General features: G+C 32.5%; 1 protein-coding gene across 1 annotated transcript in view; it reads left to right on the forward strand.

Moving 5' to 3' along the window:
- Window positions 1-19,051, forward strand: part of LOC126750218 (serine proteinase stubble) — a 79,726-nt gene that overhangs the window by 8,883 nt on the left and 51,792 nt on the right. The gene's annotated exons all lie outside the window — the stretch shown is intronic.

Below are 19,051 nucleotides of genomic sequence, written 5' to 3' on the forward strand. Positions count from 1 at the left end.
CTAATTACTAGCCTTGTACTGGATAAAGGACTATATAGGGTGTTACAAAATTCGGTGCAAATATTTTGAGAGCGTATTGTTGGAGTCTAAATAAACATGCATCCTAAAATGCACTTTATCAGAGTTATAGCCCGCGCAAATTGCTTGAAGAAAATGTATTATTTATAACATTAAGCGTGCATACTATATTTATGCATTAAATCTTTTGAAAATTTGCTAATCCCCGTTTTTTTGGGTGTTCTTGACATTTTCCGCCCCAAGAATGGTGTAAACATAATTTTAAGGAACGAATCTGGGTGGCTTATCATTATGATGACCCATATCTTATGTCTTCGATAAGAAATTGGAAAATCTAATTAGCCATCAAAAAATATAAAATTATCTTTGATTGCATTTTTTCGATACAATTGGTTTGATTTGACAAAAAATTAAAGCAGTCACGACCAACTTCGTTTTTTCTATTTGATAGTTTAATCAAGTTTCATAATGCTCCTTTTTCGTTAACCAGCGAATTTCTCGAAAACGGTGAATTGTATCAAAAAAATGCAAAAGACAAACATTTTAATTTTTATCCATAGCTAACTATACAAGATGGTGTTGCTAGAGTTTTAAATTCATTATCAGAAATATAGGATAGGGTTCATCAGAAGGGTAAGAACCCCAAAATCCTCCCCTAAAATTGAATTGACATCGCTTTTGTGACGGAAAATGAAAAGAGCATCCAAAAAACGAAAATTTGCAAATTTTAAGGAGATTTGACGTCAGTAGAACTGTAGTCAGGGTTCAAAATAATCGATTTTCTTCAACCAATTTGCGCGGGCTATAGCTCTGAGGGAGAGCATTTTAGGACATATTTATGTTTATAGGAAAAAAAGTCTTATTTTGACTCCAACAATACGCTCTTAAAATATTTGCACCGAATTTTGTAACACCCTTTATATAGATGGCATCCAAGTAAAAGAAACTCATACAAATCTTAGCTACGAAATCTCAATAAACAGAGAGAATAAAACGTGCCTATTACTTATGTGAATAGAATTAACTTCGGCCCCATTTGGGAACTTTAGGAGCATATTAAAGGCAAAGTAAATCTAATCAATTTGTCTAAAGAAAATGGTTTTTAACCTATATGGTTTGCCTAACTTATGGTGCTGAGACTTTGACATTAATAAAAAAGACCATACAAAAAATTAAAGTGGCAAAAGGTTAAAAAGGTCAAATTCTGGGGCTGACCCTTAGAGATCATATCACAAACGCTAAGTTACATAGCAGAACCAGAGTTATGAACGTAGAAGAAAGAGTTGTAATTCTAAGATGGAATTGGGAGGTACACAATGCGAGTATGCGGGTTAACAGATAGACCAAGAGGATTATATAGTGAAGGTCTACACAGGACGCATACAGATGCATGGGACGACCACTAACTAGATAGTCCCATGATATTCATCTGATGGTATATACGATATGTATAATACTGTAATTCAATTACTTGAATTAAAGTATTAAATGACTCGAAACTAAAGGTTGTCTTGGACAAAAATCTTTAAAAATTGATCAAGTTATCTAACGTTATTAACTTTATGTCACTGTAGTATTAAAAAGTAACTTTTATAGCATATATATATATTCAAAAATACAAGTTGAAAATTCAATATTGATGAGTATTTTAAGAATCGAAACGATAATAAAGTTTGGACTCCACTTAGCAACTCATATTTATGATGGTAGTTTCAATTTAAACCATCGAATTATGCTAAATGTAATATTTTGTGGTTTTTTAATTAAAACTAGACCTCGATTTAACGTAAAAAGTATAAATTGATGATGGTCTTCTTAGAAAGGAAAGATCGACTGATAAAATTAAATAAAGTGAGTAAAATAAAATATTCTGGTAATGATTGTTTATTATGAAACAAAAACTTTGCAGTAAATGTAAAAAGTATAATTAGTAGTAACTAATATGCATTAAGGATGATATGTTGTTCAATTCAAAAAAGAGAATTTGAAAAATAAATACAGTGAAATGAAACTTAATTTAGAAAATCAGAGCATGATGGTTGTGAGAGAGTCGGATCGTAAATTCATTAACTTCACTTTCACTTCACAAATAAGGGCCAAATGTAATCTGTGATTTGCATTATAATTAGAATTGTGTTCTAAAAAGAAATCAATATGAAAACCCAAAAAAGCCACATTTTGTAGAAACGGAACGTTGATAAATGTGGAACTCAACTAGAAATTCAACAAAAAGCATTTCTGGTAGTATAAAATTTAAACTTCCTGGTCATATAACTTTAAAAGAATAATATTCGAATCATATTTTACAGCCTAACTATTTGTCAATCTAAGTTTAAGTTCGAGTCTAAATTCTTTAATATTTGATCTTATAAAGATTTTGATTTAGAATAGATTTAAAACTCATGAAGACACAGTTATTTGAAATATTTAAGTATGTCACGTAAAATCATATAATTTATAATCATACTACTTATAAATCATACTATTGTTTATACTATTATGTCAATGATTCTGGTTCTTCTACGTAGTTCAGCGTTTGTCGTACGATCTCTGGGATTCAGTCCCAGTATTGAACTTTCCGTTGCAGTTTGTTCCATTTCGATTTTCTGTACAACCTTTTTTGTTAATGTCAAAGTCTCAGCCTGTCTAGGACAGGCCGAATACATTAGTTGAAAGCAAATTTGCAAAGGAAAATTTGTAAAGCTGTCTCTAACATGTGTCTTAAGTTCCAAAATTCGACTCATATTAATCCTGTTCGCTTAAGCAAGTCGAAAGTTTCATTATCTCTGTTTATATGGACTTCGTGGCTATGTATTTTCCTTCACCGAGTTCAAGGTTATTTATTTGTAGTATTTATTTTCAGCAAAAACGTAGAAACAAATATTTTAAGGCTTCTGACTAAATAATGAAGGCCTCATAAAAATATTCGTAAGCGTTTAGCACTGAAAAAATTATATTTCATACAAAGATTGTGAGTATCTGAACAGTTATACAAACAATATAATAAAAAATCATTAATTTAGAACTAGTATGCATAATTGAGCATCTGAATGTAAAAATTCTTACGTATAAATTTGAATTTGATGGAAAAATATTTAATAGCTGATCGTCTCAAGTATATACTAAACCCTAAAACTCATAAAACTCTGAACGCTATATAACTTAAATTGGATTGGCATAATACGAATTTTATTACAAATTCTCTTCGTGTAAGCTTATAAAAATTTTACTAATTACCCTTATAAAAAGTACTCGAAGAAAAATCCTCCATTAAAGCAAACATAGACCTTATCTCAAAAAACAGGTGTTTTCACTTTTAATAAAATCGTTTTTTATGCGGGTTCTATTATTAGCGGACGCGAATTTCTCACCATAAAAGACAATGGCCGTGACGGTCAAGATCCTTAAAACATCACACTTAATGTGGTTATTGACCATAGTAATTTAGACTGAATTGCTTGCGGTGTCATCCGCACATTCTTATAGATCGACCAAAGGCCTCCGACCACATCATCATCGGGGTTGTTTTAAGAACAAGTTTCTATCTCATCGTATATTTTACTGTGCAACTGAGCATGAAATTATTAAAATCCCTAGAGTTTAATAGCGGTTAATAATAGCAATGAACTATGATTTTGATATATTGGCTTGTAACAAAGTGGAGGGTTTAAATATTTTTAAATTAAGGTAAAGTGCCACATTTTGGATAATAATGAATTACTTTTCACACATTTTAGAAGTAGATTATTATTCTTTCTGACTTTATAAATCATGTTTATTCAATTCAAAAAATTAAACACATTTTTTTTTCAATTAAACTTACCAGCCGCGACCATATAAATATCATCATTTACATTGATTTTTAACTAAGGCCCTATTGTAATTCAAGAGTTGGTTAAATATCATATTTATCATTTAATTCGACGTTTTGAACTAAAAAAAAACCACAGTAACCTTGACCGTCAGTCGTCCCAATTGCTCAAACAGTACAGCTCCTACTAAAGCTATTATGGCCAAAAAGATAGATGATCTACATAGACCCTAGTACTTAAGATGCCATATTCTAGGTATTGTAAACAACGATGTCGTTGGTGTTATGAGGAGGATAAACTGCAGACAATGTAATCGGAGAGTGCCCAGCCAAGCTCGTTTCAAATATCTCTCAAAATTTGACCAACAGTGACACAGAATCTTTCCACGAACGTATGCAATTGAAGTTATTTGAGACCTCTTCCTGATATCACAAGCCGTTTCTATTTTTCTGGGTTATTTCTTATCAGCACATATTTTGATGTTCACGACAGAACGCAGGTTGTTTTAAAATAACCTGACTGCCAATAACAATGAGAAAGTTACCACCGAAACAATTTAGGAAGAGGATTAAAGACTTTTTAATTGATAATTGTTTCTACTCAGTTAATGAATTCTTGTTACATGTATTTTAATTTGATTTTATTAAGTAATTTGTAATTAGTTTTTTCTGATTTTATTTAGTATTTAAATTGTTATATGCAGATAAAAATTTAGTAGTAGACATCAGAATTCTTTTGATATGTTAATGATTAATGTTTTTTGAATGCTTTTGATTGGTATGTTGTCTTTTTTGTTAAATTTTTTTGATATGTTAACTGAGTTCTTCTATTTTTCATCGTGCAAAAAAACATAGAATAAATTAAGTTAACAAATAAAGTGTTTCTTTTTAAATTTATATAGGGTTGTAATTTAATAAGGGAAAAATTAAATGAAATGCAGTATATATATTTTTTCAAGAAATCCTGGAAGCGTCGATTTTATTTCTGCATTGGGCATATTTTGACATCAAAAAAATATGCAGGCTGTGGCAATAAATAGTATCAAAAAAAATATGTTGTTTAAAAAATAATTACGTTTAAATTATAATTATTTTTGTTGCAAAACTTTATTGCAACATAAATTGATAAATTACATTTCACATTCTTCAAATTTGTTTCATCTAATGCTGAAAGTTTCTCAAGTTACATTTGAAATGCTTACGTCAATAGAAAAAATATAATAAGACTGAAAACTACAATAAATTAAAATGGAGAATATTCACATAGGTAGTAATTTAAAAATACAAACAGTAACACAATATTTGACAATAATAAAAAGTATTCTCTTCATGTCTCAAAAAGTTTTCAAGTTCCTGTGGAAGTGAGTTAACAGCTTGACACCTCTTTAGAAGCGAGTAAATGTTCTAACATGATCCTTCTTACTTCATGTTTGGTACTTGTGACCTTCTCCATAATTATGAATGTAGAAATTTTTCTTTTTATATATAGTAAATTTTCCAATATAAACAAAGACGGAGTAGTCAATATTTGTATTTTATTTATACCCCAAACCATAAATTTCTTCAATAGTTTGGAGGTAACAGAATATATGTGAACATCTAATTGGAGACGTGGGTCAACAAGAATTTCTAGGAACGTTTTTAATTGGAAGTGACCAGTACTCTGGTTAAATAAACTACCCTTTTGGTTTTATCTTGGTTCAGAAGTAGATTATTCGAGTTAAACTAGGTTTCTGCCTTCTTTTGAGTTCTTAGACTGAGTTACGAGGTCTGGCTATTAAATAACGAGACTGCGTGCCTAGAGGGCGCCCTAGACGTGTGGGGAAAAAAACGGGTAGTGCATTGGGTATCTAGATATCTTGTCTATGCAAGTATCAAAACACGTTTTCGTCACTATTATAGTATTCGTGCAGTAGTGGTTTGAAAGGAACGTGTTTTTTTCTCGTGCCGAAAACCATGTGTGACGAAAAACAAGAGCAACGCATCAATCTTAAATTTCTCGTTAAATTGAAAAAACTTCGACTGAGTACTATAATTTGTTGCAAGAGGCCTATGGGGAAAATTCTCTCTTTCGTGTGCGTGTTTTTGAGTGGTGTAAGCGCTTTAGTGAGGGCCGAGAGAGCACTGAAGATGACCGGCGCTCAGGTCGCCCTATCACTGTTTCAACTTCGGAAACAGTGACCAAAATCAACCAAATTGTGCGTGCAGAGCGTCGAATGAGCACCCGGATGATTGCCGAGGTTGTAAACGCCGATAAAGAAACGATTAGAAAAATTTTACACGGAGAATTACACATGACAAAAGTCTGTGCGAAGTTGGTGCCACCTGACTCCTGACCAAAAGCTCTTGCGTCAACAGGTCTGCTCAGATTTTCTTGAAAGGTTAGAAAAAGATCCCGGACTGATGAAAAACATTATTACTTACGACGAAACGTGGATTTTTCAATACGATGTTGAAACCAAGCGGCAATCGATGCATTGGAAGACGCCTGAATCACCCAGAATAAAAAAAGCAAGGATGTCCAAATTAAAATTCAAGGCAATGTTGATCGTTTTTTTCGACATTAACGGTATCGTGATGACTGAACGGATTCCAGAGGGTCAGACTGTCAACCAGACTTACTATTTGTCAGTTTTGGCAACACTTCGAGAAGTTCGTAAGAAACGGCCCGAGATGTGGAAAAACAACTCGTGGATTTTGCACCAGGACAACGCACCTGCCCATAACACGCTAGTATTTGGCCGGTAAGCGCACTCCAGTGCCGGAACACGCGCCGTATTCGCCAGATTTGCCCCGTGCGACTATTTTTTGTTTCTCGAAGATAAAATCTGCTTTGAAAGGGACCCGATTTGAGTCAATGGAAGCGGTAAAGCAAAAAACGGCGGAGCTCCTAAAGGCCCTCACCATAGAAGACTTCCAGCACTGCTTCGATCAATGGAAAAAATGTATGGAAAGATGTGTGGCGAGGGGAGGGAAGTATATTGAAGGGGAGCATTCGAATGTATAATAATTTTTATAATAAAACTCTTTTTCGTAACCAGTCTCGTTATTTAATAGCCAGACCTCGTATACGAAGCACCTCTAAAAGTCGGTAGTGACTGATTTTAATTGCAGTGAATCGGCAAAAAGAGTAAAGTCAGGAGCTCTAGGATAACCCAATGCTGACCCCACTCTCCCCCGATGATATACCCCTACACTAAACGTTCTCGAGTTCTATTTGGCATCAAGAATACTCAATACAGTATTTTTATTTTTTCAAAATCCAAATTGACTTTCATTAAATAAATTATTCATTTTAAAATACTCAACTACTTATTTTTTTAAATTTTTTTTAGAAGTTTTGAGATTATTGGAGGGCGAGAGATTTTTCTGTATTTTTTTGATGTATTATGATCTTCTTTTCTATAGATAGGACCACTAGGAGAGACTAGGTATTGCTACAGCTTTTTAATATATATGGAAAGATGCCTCCTCAAACAAACACTTTCGTAAAGATTTTCCTGAAGGTACTAATATAATATTTACTACAGATTTTATAATTTTTACATTAAGACCAAATAAATCTTATTGCAGCTGTTCTTTTTAAGATTATTTATAATGACTCTCAATTCATTAAATTTAATCTCAGAGAATAAAAAAAAAATTAATTTTTTTTCATGAAATTATTTAATATTTTTTAAGGATCGGTATTTGACTTACGAATATTTTTTCTTAGCAAATGCCCCTTTACAGCCCATCACTTAAAAACCAATATATGGTATGTCCTTGATCAGAGTAAACAATGTACTTTTTCTGAGTTCTTTCTGGTTTCTTTTAGGGTTTATAAAGAACAATCATAAAGTGTGTAAATCTCTTTTCGACATCAAGGTTACTATCCACAATAAAATACCATGAGACTTGTGATAAAAAACTATGAAAATCAATTAACCCTTTTAGTGTTATAGGTCGTAAAATGCTGCTTTCCTGAATTCATTTATAGCCCTGTTTCAAATTCGACTACCTGCTTCTTGTAGTCTGAAACATCAATTTCTAGTACCTCAGCAAGGTGCAAATGGGTGTCGGTACTGACAAAAAATATTTTCTAGACATATATTTGACTTAATTGCATGGAAAATGGTTTGCTGTAGGCCGAAACTTAAAAAAACACCACACAATTTAGTTGACTATATTCCTGCTTCATCGAAACGTACATTAAAATCCCCAGCTACAATAATGGAGCTCTTTAAACTTTGTGCATGAAGTAAGAAGCTTTCCTAACTGAGTGGCTTACCAGAATGAAGATTATCTAGATCACAGAAACGAGATTTGCTAGATCATAACAAAATTGATAATAAGCTTAGACAAGCGAAACAGATATGTTTTTTTGGCAAAGCAACTTTTTCTTTGAATGAACAAGTAAATAAACATTATTTTAGGTAGTGGTCACCTGAAATTCCACAATGGCTTAGGCAAAGTCATTATTAGATTCATGAAAAGATGAATGGAGCAGCGATTATAAATAACAGAGTAATAAGAACATACTTTGAAATATATATATCCTGATGAAAATAACCAAGGTATGTCAAAGCAAGCATTATGGTTTCAATAGGATGGAGCAGCTTCCTACTATGCTGCGATTAATAGAAGATTTCTAGATGATATTTTCCCTAAAGGCTGGATAGGCAGACGTGGATCAATAGTGTTGCTACCTAGGTCACCCAACATTAATCTATTGTAGTAGTTTAATATACTTTATGGTCATTAGGGTTATGTCAAAAATGAATTTCACAAAGATCTTTAATGGAAAAAAATAATTATCGATTATCTGAGATACTGCAGATCGGATAATGGCGATCCTTTTTAACAAATTTTGAAAATGTGGAATGCAATTTAATAATTTATGTTGCAATAAATTGTTATAATTATTTATTTAATTTTAATTATTTCGTAAAGAGGCGAAGATATACAGTGCGAACGTAAAGGTTGGAATAAATTCATTTAAAATTCAGGGGTATGTTCAAAAAAAAAACGCTTGGACATGTCGATTTTTATTTTTAACTGCAGGTTTTCTTACTATAATTTTATGTATACAGGGTGGCCCAAAAATAAGTTACGGTCATCAACGTAATTTTTTTAAATGTAAACACCTATTTTTTATTTTAGATTTAGGTTCTACATCAAATTCTAAGTACATTTCATGTACCATGTCCTATACCTAAACTCGACCGTTGACGATTGAACACAATAAAAGGCTATTTTTGGAAGAGTTATTTATATCAAGCAACCTATTAGTTATTGTTTGGTTATTTACATTTGTGGTTGGTGTTTTTGATTGTTAACTTGTCACAATTTGTTGACATCAAATAATTTTGAGTGAATTTAGTTTGAGTTAGATGCCTAAGCAAAGTTTTGCTTGTGTTAAGTTTATCAAAAGATAAAATTAAAATTTCAAAAAATGGTACGTCTTAGTGAGCGAGAGCGAATAGAGATTTTGATGATGACTGGTTATGGAAACAGGATGCGCACTCAGATGGAAGTCTGTGAAATTTATCATGCCAAGTATCCTGATAAGCCACGTATATCTCAAAGTACTGTCAGTAAAATAGAACAGAAATATCGGGATTTGGGTCATGTCAGGGATAATTATACGAAAGGTCGGTCAAGTACAGACGAGAAGCAACTAAATGTTTTGTTAGCAGTTGAAGAAGATTGCCATAAAACGACTCGCAATATTGCGTTAGAAAATCAGATATCCCAGACATCCGTCATTAAGTATTTAGGTATAAATAAATGGCACCCTTACAAAGTTCAATTGGTTCATGAACTAAATAAAGATGACCCAGATAGGCGTTTAGAATTTTGTGAGAGACTTATGGACTTGTGCCATGCTAATCCACAATTTTCAAAAAAAAATTGTATTTTCTGATGAGGCAACGTTTTGTCTTCATGGTAGTGTAAACCGGCAAAACTGCCGATATTGGGCTACTGAAAATCCGCACTGGATGATGGAGTGCCACAGCCAAGTCCCTCAAAAAGTAAATGTTTGGGCGAGGGTGAATGAAAACAGGGTTATAGGGCCCTTTTTCTTTGAAGGATACTTGAATGGTGAGAGGTATTTAGAGTTTTTAGAAAATGACTTGGTTCCATGCCTTGCCACTTTATACCCCGATCCAGAAGACCCGGATATATTAGATAATTCCTTATGGTATCAGCAAGATGGAGCTCCAGCCCATTACACTCGTCCCGTGCGCCAGTACCTGGATACCGTTTTCCCTGGACGTTGGATTGGTCGGAGGGGTGCAATTGAATGGCCGGCCAGATCGCCGGATCTGACTCCTTTAGATTTTTTTTTTGTGGGGGTATCTTAAGTCCAAAGTTTATGTTAATCGGCCAAACAACATTGAAGACTTAAAAATTAGAATAACGGAAGAAATAAGATTGATAGAACCTTCTGTTATCGATAACGTTTTACAAGAATTTCAGCATCGACTGGGATATTGCCAAGAGGTTCGTGGCAGCCATTTTCAATACTTAATAAATTAATTAAAATATTTTTATGTATTCTTGCTTGATATAAATAACTCTTCCAAAAATAGCCTTTTATTGTGTTCAATCGTCAACGGTCGAGTTTAGGTATAGAACATGGTACATGAAATGTACTTAGAATTTGATGTAGAACCTAAATCTAAAATAAAAAATAGGTGTTTACGTTTAAAAAAATTACGTTGACGACCGTAACTTATTTTTGGGCCACTCTGTATACATAAAATTATAGTAAGAAAACCCGCAGTTAAAAATAAAAATCGACATGTCCGAGCGTTTTTTTTTTGAACATACCCCTGAATTTTAAATGAATTTATTCCAACCTTTACGTTCGCACTGTATATGTGTACGGCATTAGACCGTAATCGCATTAAAACGTCTTCTGAATGTTCCGAAAATGCAAAATTTACAGGATATTTTATATAAGAAAAAAATTAATTTGTTGTCACACTTTTATCCACAAGACACCCCATGTATTTACATTTGATGTCAAAATATGCCTGATTTAAAAATAAGATCAACGTATCTGAAGATTAAAAACTTCTTTCTTCTTTTTTTCACTAATTTTCTTTCCTAACTTTCTTTTTACTTAATTTATCTGGTATTAAAGAACAATCCTGTATATTTTTTAAAATGTTTGTTTTTGGTACTTTGTACCTTTGTACATAGTTATATAATTAGAAATTAACAATGAAATGCTTGCCTTTAATATCTTTTTTTTGGCCTCGTGCTTAATTTTTAAGATAATGACTTGAAACAACCGACATTTTAAAAGTTTTTAAAAAAACCTGTATTATTTTTTTTTTTGAAACTTGTATATTTGTTCTCAAATGTTTTTATTTTTTATTGGACGAACAAGTACTTTAATTTAAGTAACTATTTCTATAACTATACCTGATGCACCTAAGTCATTAAAGATAATTTTTAGGCTTTAATCGTTTATTTTATATATTATATAACTTATATTCTTTGAATCTTAAGAAAATCATAAAACATTTATTCATCCCTCTATCGGTTCCTACAATATTTTTTTTAATTTCCGCTTTTCATACTCTTGAAAGGCTGAAAAGATGTCTAATAAAAAAGGACGATCAATTTTCTGCCACCTTAAACAAAAACACACATTGGCGTAACTTTTAATCTTCTACCTAATATCAAATTTTCACGTCAATGGGTGCAGTATGAAACAATTCGTAGATACTTATCCTTATAGGCTTTATAACTGATGTTAAGTTCCGACATTTGGGGTAATTTTTGGTAACTAATGCCTTCCAACTTCTAATTTAGTTTTTAATAGCGTTCCCACCAAAAAATATTCCTAAAATATTCATATCACAGAATTAATAACTAATCCTTAAAGAAATTATTTGACGATGGGCCTTATCGATGTCTAACTAAAAATATTTTAATTGCAGAATAAACAACTTTGTTGAAAATGAAGGAGTTTTACATTTTCTAATGAAAATCATTTTATTTAAAATAAAATCGAAACTCGACGAGCCACAGATGAGTTCCCAGAGGACCCAGTATTTTATGAGAAAATATCAATCTTGAGCTTATATTAAGAGAATCCGCTTGTCCTTAGGGCAAATGTTAAATGTTCATTTAATTCCCTTTGTGAGAAGCACTTCAAAGGCGCTGCTTACTAAACCCACACAAAAGCGGAATTGTTATGTAAGTAAACGGACCGCAACGGCGTTCCGTTATTATTCAGGTTTCCTGTGTAAGAAAAATGCGGTTCTGGGCCAAAAATCTCTTGTTTAACTTAAGTGCCTGATGGGTTATTTATTATGCAAAAAAATCCAATAACTGTACTATGACCGATACATCTATTTTATTCCATTGTCTATTGTTTACAATTTAAGTAAATACGTTTCTATGCGTATATAAGTGCATAAAGAATCAACTGTTTTACTAGGTAAATAATAATGCAGAATAACTTATAAACATAAACATAAGTCTTATGGGAAAAGAAAATTATCAAGGAAACTTCAAGAAGACTAAATAAGGAAAAATATACTGCTGGAAAAAAGTATTGCCAACGAAAAAACTTTTTTAATTGTATTTCATCTAAATAAAGCTTAGTAGCAAAATTTTTACACCCTGATTTGCTCATAAGGCAAATATAAGCAAAACAAATGTAACAATGCAAATTTCCTTTTCATAAACATTATTTCTGTTTGTCTTGTAAAACAATTGACAGGTTAATCAAATAATATGTTTCAGAATACTACAAGCAATGTAGAAGATGCTTAAAGAAGTGCAAAAGTAGTTTCACCGATGGACCTCATGGTCTATGTAATTGGATACTTAGAAGATTTGGATACTTGGAAGACAAATAAAAGTCCTTTTTAAAAAACGGTAACTGATCAATTACCCAATAACTAAAAGAAAGCTACCAAGATTTTATTACATAAATCTCGTCAAGACATTTTATCCAACAAATTATAGACTTCTGTCTTCTAATATCTCTATTAGTAAAAAAACTATTAGATATCTCATTAGGTTTTGCTTCGGAAGTCAAGCATCTTGGTGTAGTAGACTAGATAGTGACACTAAGGAGAACTCTCATATCATAAAGACAATACAGAAAGCAGACATTTTCCCTAGAATAGGTATATGGTTTACAGAGCTATTATACTCCTAAAACCCATGCTAATGACGGCGCGGTACTAATGTCTGGAGCTCGAAAGTAGGTTAGGCTGTTGGATAGAACTAGACTCGATGTTCAAAAAATGTATCAACATAACAAGAGCTGCTAAAGGTTTCATACCAAGAAGATATAATGAAAGTATAGTAATGGTGTAGCTAATGCCCTCCGTGGATATATACAGTGACCACCCAAAGTTCCGCATAAATTCGATAAAAATTAGAGACATGATTTTTTTAGAAAACGCTCGGACTCGTCGATTTTTATTTTACATTGTGTGCATTATTTCACATAAATTTTTGTATACAGGGTGGAACAAAAAAAAAGATAAGACGCCATCGGTCATTTTTTTAAATGGAATGCTATATTTTTATTCCATTTATGAAATATAGGAAAAATTCCAAGCAAGTTTCGTAAAACACACATTATCTCAAAACTGTTTCCGAAATATTTACATTTAAATAACAAGAAAAGAAATAAGTACGTCTATTTACAAATTAAGGTAAAATCAAGGATAAAAATAATGTTATAAACACCTCCAATTATTTCTATTTCCATGGTTGCACTTGTAAAGAATCTCCATTTTCGAATGTCACTGTCAGTTCGAAAATTAATAGTTTTTATCAGAATAAATTATGGCTAATTTAACGGAAACCCAACGAATTGAAATTTTGATGATGCTAGGGTACCAGGATCCAGTGCGCACGAAAAAGAAGTATGTGAACTGTTTAATGCCAAATACCCAATCCATCCTATTTCTCAGTCAACAGTTAGTAGAATAGAGCACAAATTCATAACTTCAGGTCATGTTAGGGATTTGTCAAAATCAGGTCGTCCAAACATTTCTGAAGAAACAAAATTAAACGTTCTGCTCTCCGTCGAAGAAAATCCAAACAATGCAACTTCACAAATTTCAGTTGATAATAATATAGCCGGAACGCCAGTAAGACGCATCTTAAAAGCAAATGAATACCACCCTTATAAAATTAGACTAATACACGATTTAAATGAGGACGATCCTGATCGAAGAAACCAATTTTGCGAGCAAATGATGAACATTTGCAATAATAACCGTCAGTTTCTGTCACGAGTTTTGTTTTCGGATGAAGCAACTTTTTATTTAAACGGTGTCGTAAATCGGAAAAATTTTCCGTACTAGTCAGTGTCAAATCCACACTGGGCAACTGAGGCTCATACATAGTACCGTAAATTTATTAATGTTTGGGCTGGTATCGTGGAAAATAAAGTAATAGGGCCATACTTTTTCGAAGAAAACTTAACAGGATAACGCTATTTGAATTTTCTTCAAGAAGATCTTATCCCTGCTTTGGCTGCCCTATACCCAGACGAACAAGACCCTGCTGTCCCGACAGATAATTTGTGGTTTCAGCAAGACGGCGCACCGCCACATTTCTTTCGAGATGTCCGTAATTACTTGGATACAGTGTTCCCAGGAAGATGGATAGGACGAAGAGGGCCAATAGAGTGGCCGGCCAGGTCACCAGACCTAAGTCTCTGCGACTATTTTCTATGGGGGTACCTGAAAAGTAAAGTTTATATTGAGAAGCCAAACAACGTAGAAGATTTGAAAAATAGAGTTAGGTATGAAATTAGACGTATATCACCCGAAATAATTGGTAGTGTTTTACATGAGTTTGTAGACCGTCTTGCTTTCGGCCAAGAAGTAAATGGAGATCAGTTTGAACACTTAATACATTAATAAGAGTTTTAAAGTGTATAACATGTCTCTAATTTTTATCGAATTTATGCGGAACTTTAGGCGGTTACTGTATGTTAAGTCTCTTACGGAAAATGATTCCGCTTTCGCTTCCCTTTCGCTTTTTTGGAATTATTATGACTTTGAGAGTTGGGCTGCAGAGAGGTCGCTTCTCACAGAAAGCATTGGTACTAATCTAATGTCACTAATATATACTCAGTTCCAAAACTGAAGCAGGTACTATGCCAAATGTTCTTTATAATAATATATTAATATATTCAACAGAAGTATAAGGCGTAACTCTGACGGCGGAATACCTAATCAGCAGTAACGCTACTGATAAAACGGTGCACATTTAAGCGGCGGAAGTTCTGATTCCACCGTTTCAATGTGCTAATGATGCTGCCAGTCACAGCAAAGGTAATTAGGTAGCCAATTCTTTGGTTAGGAATCTAACCAAAAGCTGAGCACTAATCTAAATAAGTCTCGTATGATTATTCTCATAAGTGCAATTTATCTAAGGAATTTCTCAGACAAGCGAAGGCAATCCGCAAACTGCCTGTGAAGTGCAGGTATGTTTACACTCATCTCTACACGTTACATTTACAGATAGTCTTACTTCTGCATATTGGAATATATTTGTGGTAAATTTGAGAAAATCATTTCTAGGATGGAATTATCTTAATCAATTAAACTTTTAGCATAGTATGTTTGTAAAGCTCTTTAGCTTCATACTCTTAATTTTATTCTATTTCATGCGCATATAAATGATCCTGGTAAACTGAGCATCATTTTCTGATGATATCGAAAACTATCAAAGCTGTTCTAAAATATTATGAGCATAATATACAATAATTATCAATTCTGTTTTTTTTATAGGAGTTATTATATTATACTACTTGTATTCCTTTTAATTATCTCTCTGTAATTCAATTCCGTCTATCTTTAGTGTTTCCTTTACCTTTCATAATAAATCCATAAGTGGAAGAGAAAAAGGTATATATTTGACAAAGAGTATACAAATTGCTTTTCGGGAATGCAATTGTAAATTGTGATGATTAGAGTTTTGAAAATTTTATTAGGAAATTGGCTTTAGCTAGTGCTATCACTGTTTTCATAAAGAGTTAACACAGAATATTCAACCTCTAAAGATTGTATATAAATTGGTATACTCGAATATTTCTAGATTTGTCGAAGCCTTTTGAAACGATTTCATATGATCAATCTGTGTAAAGATGTCAGAGAAATGACCTTATACCTTGTGCAGAATTTCTTTAAAAATCAAAAGCAAAACATTATTACAAATTAACTCTAGCTCTCAGAAGGAATTGTCCTCAGAAAATCCTATATAGCGACTATACTGATAGCCGTCTTTTTCCAAGCAATATTCCTAAATAAGCCAACTTATAACAGCATTTCCGAATCTTTCGTGGTTGATGTTTCTGTCAAAATTTCCTTGGAGGAAACAAAACATATCGCAGAGCAGACAAATGAGAAAAATAAGTGAATGGTCGCAAATTAACTGTTTTAGCCTAAATACTTTAAAAATAAAATTTGATTAACGCCTTAAATAAGATTGTCATGTCGAAATAACAAACTCAAATGTTTTACTTACAAATTTGAACAATGGAAAAGGCATTTTAAATATTAAAACACTGAAACAGGTCTGTCAAGCTTCATTGTAAGTAATCAAAAAAATTATTCAAGTAATCAGCTTTGGACCGCCAATATAGAAGAAGAGTAAAATATCTATTATTATTGAGAATTTGATCATCAATGACAAATAAATTCTTCAAAATCATCATATGAATAAATGCGGAACTCTACACACGAACCAGTAAAATTTCTCTCATTGAAAATTCCGCATGACAAACAAAATAAACGCGTAAAGTTCTGGGTCACCATTTTATATAATGTTTTAAGTCATTGGAGAAAGTACCAAAATGACTCAGAAAACTAATATACAATTTACCAGTGGGCGGATTTAGTTTCATTTACGAAAATCGCGCCGTTTAGTTGAAATATTTGGGGTCTTGATCTGACCTCACCTACTGTTATAAAATCGATTGACCCACTTATTATACGCGACACTAACACGTTTTTCGGTAAAGAATCCATTACCTGAATCTGTGTTTTGGCTTGCGGTATCGCAACGGTACTCTAGATGATCGGATCAGTGAGCCGTTAAACTTAATGCTGATTGTAATCTGTCTGGGAGTTTTTGGATAATTTTGTTGTTTAATATTTTTTGTAAGGTTCGTTGGCATCGTGTAAAAATTAAATACATAAGAAAAGTTTAAACATTTATTCGTTTGCTATGGAGTTCAGTTTTATAAATAATTCTTAGCTTCAGAGATATTTTTAATACAATGAAACATTAAAAGAAGTACGGATATTAAGACAAAAATCATTTTTGGACCAAAATTGTTCCATATATCCTATAAAAACCAACACGTGGCATGCCTAAGGATAACAGATTCCATGCCCTAACTAGAGCATTTGAGATTCTGCTGACCTGTCGCCCCTAGACCTTGTTGCAATGCGAGGCAATGAAGACTGCGCAGAGGTAGACCTTGGGCTGGTGAGACCGAGGGCTCCAGTGGGCCTATGTAATACCTACAGGTTACCCACTGACATTAAGTCTTTTAAACCAGGAGGTCCTATTTCGATTTTTCCAAGGTTATTGGTAACTCTCGGTGTGTCACAATGGGTCCATTAAGAGAGGTACGTGACTAACATCTTCTTTGGCTGACGAGTGCCTTACTATTACTTACAATTATTACTCTTAAAAAGTAACTTAAAAGTTTTCTTTCTATTACATCTTATCAATCGAGTTAAGCTGTATTCATGACATGAAATTCATGAAAACTTTATTTTTTATTCTTTCCCAAACTCTGAAATTTGATTTCAATGTGGGTTTTTCTATTAAATAAAAATATTAAGAGAAATACTAATATTTTAAAACCACGATTCAGATATATGTTTTGAAACCCTTTATTACAAACGTTTTAGCAACGTTGTCTAAATGGGGGTCTTATGATTTTGCTACACGCATGAAATTGATGAAAACCTGTCAAAACACTGTTGAATAAAAAACTTGTCTAACTTCAAACTTATTATTTCAGCTGGATAAGGCTTAGCTAAGAAGCCACAACATTAATAGTTTTGAAGCCAAATTGTGGTGATTTTAGATAAACGAATATTAAAATCCCCTTTTGTCAATACCCAATTTTCTTATTCAAAACTTTTAACTACCATAGATATATGATATTCATATATATTTCGAGAACCTATTTTAGGTACTTCTATTAGCCATATATCTTTTCCACTTCTTCCACTCATGGAATTCTTATGAGAAGTATCCAAAATACTTAAATATATGCGTATAATATAAATATATGCGTGATTGAATTATTAATAAGGATATTCCAAGTAGGCAACTATATCTCCTATAAGAAAAACAAAAATTATAGTACTGTTATGTTATCGATGTATATAGTTGCCTACTATAGAACATATGCAAATAGCAATATTAATAAAAACTTGAAACATCCTTTATTACATCTTTAGTGTTTTTTTGTACCAATATACACTGGTCTATTTCTTTCTTCATAAATTAATAATGCTTTAAATTAAAGAAAGGACCAGTGATTCATAAATTCCTTGATTCATCACCCATCTTGGGCGTTTCTCATTCAATTCGGGTCGAACACTAGTTGTAGAGGGATACTGAAAGAAACCTACTAAGATTCGTTATATTTTGCACCCAAGACCTAAGCTGGCCCAGGAGTTTTGCACCTCGTACTCAAGTGGAGCAAACGTCACTGTTTTCGTCTCACTCTACTCTGACATTTTTGTATCTACTAAAAATTACTGTCTCGTATGCTTTATAGTAGGATTAACAGGTTTATTACTTTTTATTGAAACTTGTATAAGAACTATGAATGATATCAAACCATGATAATTTTTTTTTGTGACCAGTGTAGGAAGTGATAGGACGAAGTAAGTTAAAGGTTGACAGAGACATCTAGTATAGATACAGTGGTTCCCCCAAGGGGATCATGGATCGACTTTTTAGCTCAATTCTAAATACCTTAAAGAACTATGATAGTAATGCAAACGTTTATAACTATAATGATGTAAAATTAAATTTTACTATATAGAGAGACATTGATTTACTTCAAAATAACCTCATTATTCTTTTATCATCGAATGATTCTCATTCGTGCACAAATGTTGGTTCAATGTTTTTTATCTATTCATAGTATTTTGTAATAATTTCTCGAAATTAAATAGTGTCATCTAATTTTAAGGAATTGTAATAAAGACATTG

Source organism: Anthonomus grandis, chromosome 2 (assembly GCF_022605725.1).
Source record: "Anthonomus grandis grandis chromosome 2, icAntGran1.3, whole genome shotgun sequence".
Lineage (NCBI taxonomy): Eukaryota > Metazoa > Arthropoda > Insecta > Coleoptera > Curculionidae > Anthonomus > Anthonomus grandis.